The sequence below is a fragment of the Pseudopipra pipra genome, chromosome 1 (genome assembly GCF_036250125.1).
Source record: "Pseudopipra pipra isolate bDixPip1 chromosome 1, bDixPip1.hap1, whole genome shotgun sequence".
Lineage (NCBI taxonomy): Eukaryota > Metazoa > Chordata > Aves > Passeriformes > Pipridae > Pseudopipra > Pseudopipra pipra.
The window spans coordinates 4064046-4072164 of record NC_087549.1 but is presented as its reverse complement, the minus strand read 5'-3'; the positions used below and the strand labels follow the sequence as shown (position 1 = coordinate 4072164).

Genomic DNA, 8119 nt, shown 5'->3' with positions numbered 1-8119 from the left:
TTTTGGCATTTTAACATCCATTTTTGGCAGGGCTCCACTGTATCAGTGGTGTATAAAAATACAGAATAAACCAAACCTAACAGAAGGAAATAATTTTGAACAGCACAAGAGGCCCTCCCCATGAAAACACTGGGAGGGACACCTTGTTTAAAGATCTCACCTTCAACTCTCTTACCTGGCCCTGCTGCCCATTCATTTGGGTTTCACACACGTCCAAGCCTCTTCACTAAATTGAGACCAATTTCTTTGGAGTTGAGCCCAGCCCAGCTTCAACAAGAAGCTGGTTGGAAAAAATGAAGATATTAGATAGGTATTAAATATTAGGAAGAAATTCTTTACTCAGAAGGAGGTGAAGCACAAGAACACGTTTCCCATAGAGGTTGTGGCTACCCCATCCCTGGAAACGTTCAAGGCCAGGTTGGACAGAGCTCTGAGCAACCTGATCTAGTTGATATCCCTGCTAATTGCAAGGGGGTTGGACTGGATGAACTTTAAAAGTCTCTTCCAACCCAGCCTGTTTCATGATTCTGTGAACTGCAGTGAGATTTTAACTCTTCCTGGGTTAGTCAATGTTTTTTTCTGCCAAGGGGGAACCACTCCCCACCACAGAGAGGAATCCCAGTACACCGTGCAGTGCTGGTTTGAACTGGTCCCAGTCTCTTCTTGCTGTGTTTATGAAGAGTGTTTTCAGAGACTTTGAGGAAGTTTTGGTTATTTTAGGAATGGCTGCCTCCTACTCCTGGAGCAATTACTGGCTATGCCTCCTCCCTGGCCTGTTTACATCTGCCTGGACCAAAAATCTGTCATTAATAAGGTGGTGTTTTGTACCACCATGTGTGTCTTTCCTCCTCTAAATCCCATGGACCTGCCAGTGCTCAGCTTTGTGAGCAAACACCACTGCACCAAGTGTATCACCAGGCACAGCCTTGCCCTGTTACCCACTAGCTTTGCAGCACTAAAATTTGTTGCATCAGTACAAAGTGACATTACCTTATTTTCCCACCATAGTAATTTATTCTTGGGACTTGGTGCTGATATTTAAAACACCCAACAACCCAATGTAAACACACACTCTGACTCAGTCCTGCTGTACTTTAAAAGACACAACCTATAAACATCCCTTCCTGCTGACGCCCAAACAAAGGCAGAGGGCTTTCCTCCAAGCAGGAGCTGCAAGGTTGGCTTTGAACATCTTCTGCAGATGCTGCAGAGTCCCCTGCAGCTCCCTGCTTTTATCCTATTTCTTCCATGAATTTTATTTATTACTCCCCAGATGTCTGACTGACAATGTTTAATAGCACTCCTCCATCATGCTGCCTGGTGTAGCAGGGCAGAGGCAGTGGTTTGCCTAAGAGCACCTTCCAAAATGCCACTGGCAGATTTGTTTTATCCATCGAGGCAGATCACAGGCCCAAGCAAATTGTTTAATTTCCGGTGGCTGTATGAACACTTTCCTCCTTCATTCTTCATGCTTCTGACAATGGCAGGAATTGAAAATGTTTGTTAACTAAAAGAAATCTGATACAGTTGCCAAAATGGAGTGAGGGGAGGCTGATTTGTATGACTGAAGCATTTAAACTGCTGAGTACAACGTGTGTGTGAACAGCAGTGTGTGCCCAAGAGAAAAGGCAGAGGGGAAAAGAGACCGTGACCCGTTTAGCTGTTAAATACAGAGATATTAAAGCTCTGACTATAGAAGTTGGGAGGTATAGAGAGAGGTGAGTGTGTGGTGCCTGTAAAGGGGATTACAGACCATGGGTTCACATTAAGAGGTGAGCTGCTTTTGGAGCTTTTATCCGTAATAAATGGAAAGAAATACCGGGTAATGGGAGATTTCAATCATAAAGATGTATGCTGGGAGTCTCATATAACCAGAAATAAATCTCTTTGAAGTTTCTCAAATGATGTGTGATCATTTTCTAGCCCAGGAGATATTACACCCAACACGAGATAACAGTATTTCAGATTCCATCCTGACAGATTGGTCTGTGTGTTGGAAGCTGACAGTGTCTGAGGAGCATATGGCTGGGACTCGGATTCAATAGAGGCAGGAGAGAGGATAGAGGATGGACCAGCACAGTAATGAATATATTGGGTAGCTCCAAAGGGATAATTTCCCAGGACTGAAGCAGCATAAAAAGAATGAAAGCTGGGCTTTCTATAAGAGGATTTTACCAGCTGACCAACCACCTTGATTTCACAGTGATGTGAGAGGGCAATTTCCATTAAAATCCCATCCTGCTAAAAAGGGAGAATGTCACTCACTGCAAGACACACGACTTAATAAACTGATTTGAGCAAATAAAATCTACCTTAAAGTGGAGGGATGCAAAGCTGTGCTGTCCCCCCACCGCCAGGGCAAGCTGGGGGGCAGCCTGGGGGGGAATTTTGGCCTTTGGTGGTTGAAGCGCTGCAATCCCATTGTGTGTTCAGGTTTAGAAAATGTTGGAGGCTGGGCTGAGCTGGTGTTGGTGGGAGGGAGAAGCTGGAGACAACCCAAGGACTACCAAAAAATATTTTGTAGCCAGATGTAGGAGCTCTGTCTGTTGGGTTTATCCAAAGAAGACCAAGGGGTGACGTGGTGCCTGTGCCTGTGGGCTTTGTGGGGGAAGCACCAGGTCACTGGGTTGAGAGCAGGGCTAGAGGAGGAGGCTGTGCTGTGTGCTGTCAGAATTGAGCTGGTGGTTCTTCCTGCCTTTAAAAAACCTCTGAAGCTGCAAGATGCTGGTAAGGACACTGATTATACAAGTGGTGTTCCACACCATTTTCTGGAATGATGCAGCGTTGTCTGTCACAGGCAGCAGACTCAGCGGGGTGCTGGGAAAGGCTGGTCCCTGCAAGATACACTTGAGGAACAGTGTTCAAAGGCTCTCTGCTTTTGGATGGAGCCTCATGAGCTATCAACCCCAGGCTTGAGCCAGTAGATGGGAACTTTGGGTCCTGGAGTCCTGGCATGCTAGCAGGAGAATGGGAAAAATAAGTTCGAAATCAGAATTACTGTGAAATGGCAAAATATTGTGGAAAAGGCTGAAGGTTTCATGCAAAGCTGACTTTAGCTATGCCAATACATCCCCCTCAGGGGACCCATCTCCTCCTCTTGCAACAGGCGAGTCACTACCTTCTCATGTGTCCATTGCCTTGGCTGCAATACAGTATTTCACAGAGCATATTGGCACCTCCAGTGCAGAACAGCTCTTTAAGTGCTTGCTGTTACAATTATATTATGATTCCAAAGCAGGAGAAAGTAGTTTCTTTCCCTTTGCACCAATAATTGAGCTTATCTAGAATGACAAATTGATGGGCTCTGGAAAGACAGCAGGAGTGATGTCTAAACTGGCCTGAAATTCAGTCAACAGCTTGTAGCATCTCTGAGAAGCCTCTGAGTACTTGTTACTGTGTCTTCTGTCTTCCAAATCTTGAAGGAAATCAAAGACAGAAATCTGTGAAGTCTTTGCAAGTGGTCAGATGACTTTATTTCTCAGGAGTTCTCTGGTAACCAAAGCTTTCCTACCTTTTCCCCCCCAAACTGCAGCCCTCTTCTTGAACTCACATATGAGACTGGATAATCTATCTCTTATTGCAGTGCTTTCTTGGGGAAAGAAGGGATAAAAAGACACTTAGGATCTATCTGGCATTTCAGAAGGACCGTTTCTCAGTGGGTTGACAGGTCTATTTCAGCAGAAAACTGGAAGAAGAGCCTTGACCTTGCTGAAACTCATCCATCTGCAGAGCTCTGTTCCTGCAGGTGTAGGAATCAGACCCCCAGTAAGACCTTCTGTGCTCACAAATCCCTCATGGTCCTCGTGCAGAAGGGCCACTGTGATGAGGGGCAATGAAATCCTTGTTCCCAGCCCTTCTGCAGCTGCCCTGGATTTGAGAGAGAGGAAAGAGCCCCAAAAGACTGAAAACACCATGAAGTGCAGCGGGGAAATAACTCACAGAAAAAGCTCAGCTGTGGCTGTGAGATTTAATCCGTTTGAACTGCCAAACATGTCCAAACTCACTTATTTTGGCCCAATACCACTTTTTTAAAAATTTCTAACTCGAGAAGGGCACAGGGACTCTTTGTCTGTAGTAAGTATTATGAAAGTAGAAATAAAAAGGAGAAGAAAGACCCTTTCAGCTCCCCGTGGCTAATCAGGTATTCACCTTGAGCAAGTACTAATGAAACCAGCACCACATCAAAGGGGAAGCTGGCTCTCCAGTCGAGAAGGTTATTAAAAAATTGAAGAGTACCAGGTAGCCCCCAACCAGCATCAGTGACTGCACTTCCCATTCTGTTTTGTACAGAAAAATGCAGCCCTGTGCTTGTCCTCTCAGCTGCCACCTGCTCAGGGGTTATGGCCATCAAAAAGAGGCACTGGGGGAACTGTCCTTGCAGGCAGGGAGGGTTTTGTGTTCAGGGACTCGGTATTTCTATTCCATTCTTCACACGGTTGAGTTACCAGAAGGTACTAATGCGAGCCAAACCCACCAGGTGCTGACTTGATTTTTGATGTAATGGCAATAGCAAACTCTTTTCTGTCACAAAAGTTAAAATATGTTAAATATTCTGAACTAGGAAAGAAACCAAAACATCCCAATTGGGAACATAGCAGAAGAAAAATACACATAATTTTGTGATAGCAATTCACTGGGAATGGGATGCTTCCAGTTTGGCCCCCAGCTGTACACAAGTGTAAAGGGTGAAGAGGGAGTCCCAAGCTGGGATGGAGCTATTCCAGTGCTTGTAGGTGGCTTTGCTGCCACAAAATGGGTGTTTATATCAAATACTGCCGCAGGCGAGGACCCCAACCTGCCTCTTTTCCAGAGGCAAAGACAGGGCATCTCCATATCCCTCTATCCTGAACTGCAGGATCGTGCTCCAGACCTGTTCTTTTGATGACAAGACCATTGAGATTTCTTGCTGTATAGGCATAAAGGAATCTTTTTTCCTCCCATCCCAGAGGGATTTTCCACTCGACTTCAACAGCATAAACACTTACCTACATGCTTGAACACTTGCAGATGGGGGTAAGAATTCTTCTCACAATAAAGACTTAAAATCCTTCATTTTTCTACTGTTTTGGACTCCTGTTACCTGACATGAGGCCCTTTGAGTGCAAGCTGAAAGCATCCAGGGTTTTATCTACAAATTATGGCACAGCTACCTGCAGCTAAAGTGATGCCTAACATTGGGCTATTCCTTCAGCCAAAACCTCCCCTGTAGGTCATCAACAGCCAGATTTCAGAGTAAGCTGATGCCATATGAATCCACAAGAATCTGCTCCAGTGCACATCTGAATCATGTGATCTTACAAAATGACAGAATTGAAGCAGCCAAACACCTCTCAGCTCCTAAACAAACCCTCTGACATTGCTGTTTTAAAGGGACAAGTTCTGTATCTGTGGAGAGAATTGGGGTTGTTCAGCCTGGAGAAGAGAAGGCTCTGGGGAGGCCTTATTGACCCTTCCAGTACCTGAAAAAGCTGGAGAGGGATTTTGGACAAGGGCATGGAGTGACAGGGCAAGAGGAAGTGGTTTAAGCCAAACCCATTACTAAGCCACCACTGGGGAAGATGTGTGTTGCCACATGAGTTCAAAAGGGGGTAAAAAGAACATGGTAAGAAAGAGAAAGTGGGAGCTCTACTGTAAATGGGGAGGCAGAGAGAAGTGCCTTGCAATGCTGTTTGCAAGAAGAAATGCCTTTGGCTCTTGCTGAACTCCCACCATGGAAGATTCCAGGGACTGAAATGATAGTCTGAGAGTGTGAAGTCCCTCCCAAGTTACACAGCAGGAGATGTCTCTGGTTGTGGTGGCTGGTTTGGGGGTTCTGCTCACTACTATTTCATGACAATGTCTGTGCCTGTGAAAGGGAGGCAGGAAGGCTCCAGAGCAGCAAGAGGAGGCACCAGGCACCACCTTTGGGATGGACCAGACAGAATTCCCAACAAAAAAGGCATTTTGGTACCAGGTGACAGGGAGGAAATAAAAATAGAGAGAGCAATGACAGCCTGCCAGTTTTGTCTCACCTTGCCATGGAAGATAGGAGTTTAACTCCACAAATACACTGGATTGTGCCAGTTTTACCTGGCTCTGTCATCAGTTTCTTTTCCTGAGTTTCAATAACCACGTGGTTTGTATGAGCTGAGCATTAGCTCACTTCAGTCTCCCCACGGTGTTGTGGTTTACGTGGTTCACTGATTTCCCAGAGTCTGGCTGAGGTGCAGATATGCTGATGTTCCTGACCAGGAATAAACCAGGCCAACGTGCTGCAAAGCAGTTAATGTATTCATCCACTCAGTATCCAGTGAGGTAGACAAATGGGTTTTCCATGTTAAAGAGGGGCTGTGGAGTCCAAAGGGGAAAAAAAAAAAGTGTTATTGAGTGGTACAGAACTGCACACAGAATATATATTTGTGCATTTCTGTATGTGTGAGCTTTCCTAAATTGATGGATTTGGCTCAGAAAATGTTGTTTAAAAAATCCCCACTCAGTCAGGAAGTTGAAAATTGTGGCTTAAAAATTACTTTTAAGCAGAGGAGTCAGATTAGAGCGGTGGAGGGAGTCCCTCAGCCCAGGGCTGGCACGGGCCTTGGTGGAGGCGGCCTCTCTGCAGCACGAGGGGCTGAATCCCAGTGGTCTGAGAGCACTGTGAACCCCATCCTGCAGGAGATCTTGTAATTCCTTCCCCCCTGGGCTTGGTGAATCAGTTCCCACAGGCTGTGCAGGGTCTCACCCAGGAAAGCAGGACCAGCACAACCCATGACACTGACCTCACCGGGGGTTAAGGAAGGAGCCCTGACCTCAAGCGTCCTTTCCCCAGCTGTGAGACCTGCCTTTGTTTGAGACCTTTATTGTTCAAGTCCTGCAGAAGAATAGGCTGTCGCCAGGAGCAAGAAGAAGAAAATTGCCACACAGGCAAAAACCATCCTCGTGTCCTTTTTCCAATAGAACTGGAATTTTTTTGACTGCCTGGTTTCAATAAAAAGCCCAGAAAGGAAGAATTGAAGGGGGCATTGCTTTTCATGGAATGCCAGCAAATAATTGCAAAAAGTTGCTTGTTTTCAAAGAATTGCACGACTGGGGACAATGCAGGGAGCCCAGGGCTGCGCAGACACGCCACATTTGCACCAATCCCGGGTTGAATTCTGCTGCTTAACTCTTCTCCTTGAAAACTCCTGATCTGGGAATTTATCTTCATCTCTTAAAGCTTCTCCTGCTGTTGGCTCTAGCAAGGACATGGAGAGTGGAAGCATTAGATACTGCTCATCTGCTCAAGGGAGTGTTGAGCCACAGTGGTATTTCTGTATGAAGACTGATCCTGGCACTTGACACATCACACAGGCATTGGGGCCAGTGCTGATTCCCTTTGGCCACTGGAAGGTGATGCTGTGTTTGGGGTGGAATTGCACCAGCAAACCTCCACTTCCACTTCAAATGTCACCCAAGTTGGGCACTTTCTGTCTCTAACAGCCCCAAAATAACCCCAAGACAAAACATTGCCAAAACATTACAGAAAGTCTTGAATTTATGACTGTAAAAGTACCAGGCATACAGATCAATGTTATACATAAATCATATTGAGTTTTTTTCTCATAATTTACCCTTTTTTTCCAGGGAGCACTGTTTGTTTTGTACTTATCTGCTGTATTTGTACAAGGTTAAAGCATTCTGGGTTTTGTAGTCACTGTCACTCAACTAGCAAGCCCCTCAAACTTTTCTGCCTTGCACCCCATGGTAGCTCTTCCCAAATTCCATTTCCATATCTATTCATGCCACAGAAAGTATCACACCTGCTGGCCTCTGGAATGTGTTGGTCATGATGTTAAGGAGCTTAGATTCCTCAATGTAGGATTTTTTTGTTTGGGTTTTTGTTTTTTTTTTTTCATTTCAAATGCCACTCTTTTGGAGCTCTTAGTCCAGACTTTACAAGCTATAGACAATGTGCTGACACCAGAAGCATTGGTGTGGATTTTTGCCACTGAAATTATTCTGGTAGGTTCACTGGCCCTGCTGGTTCCCTCAAAGGGTCAGCAGGTCCCACGACACTGGCAGTGCCAGGACAAGGCAGGATGTTGGACCCCACATCCCACAGTGTGTCCTGCAGGGTGCCCTTGCATAAATGTATGATATGGTT

General features: G+C 45.6%; 1 long non-coding RNA gene across 1 annotated transcript in view; it reads right to left on the bottom strand.

Annotated features, from left to right (window-relative positions):
- Positions 1 to 5700: 5700 nt before the first annotated feature.
- LOC135408803 (uncharacterized) overlaps positions 5701 to 8119 on the bottom strand; it is a 35751-nt gene continuing 33332 nt past the window's right edge. Inside the window, exon 5 of the long non-coding RNA XR_010427864.1 lies at positions 5701 to 6327. This is a non-coding gene — a long non-coding RNA (uncharacterized LOC135408803). The remainder of the gene's footprint in view (positions 6328 to 8119) is intronic.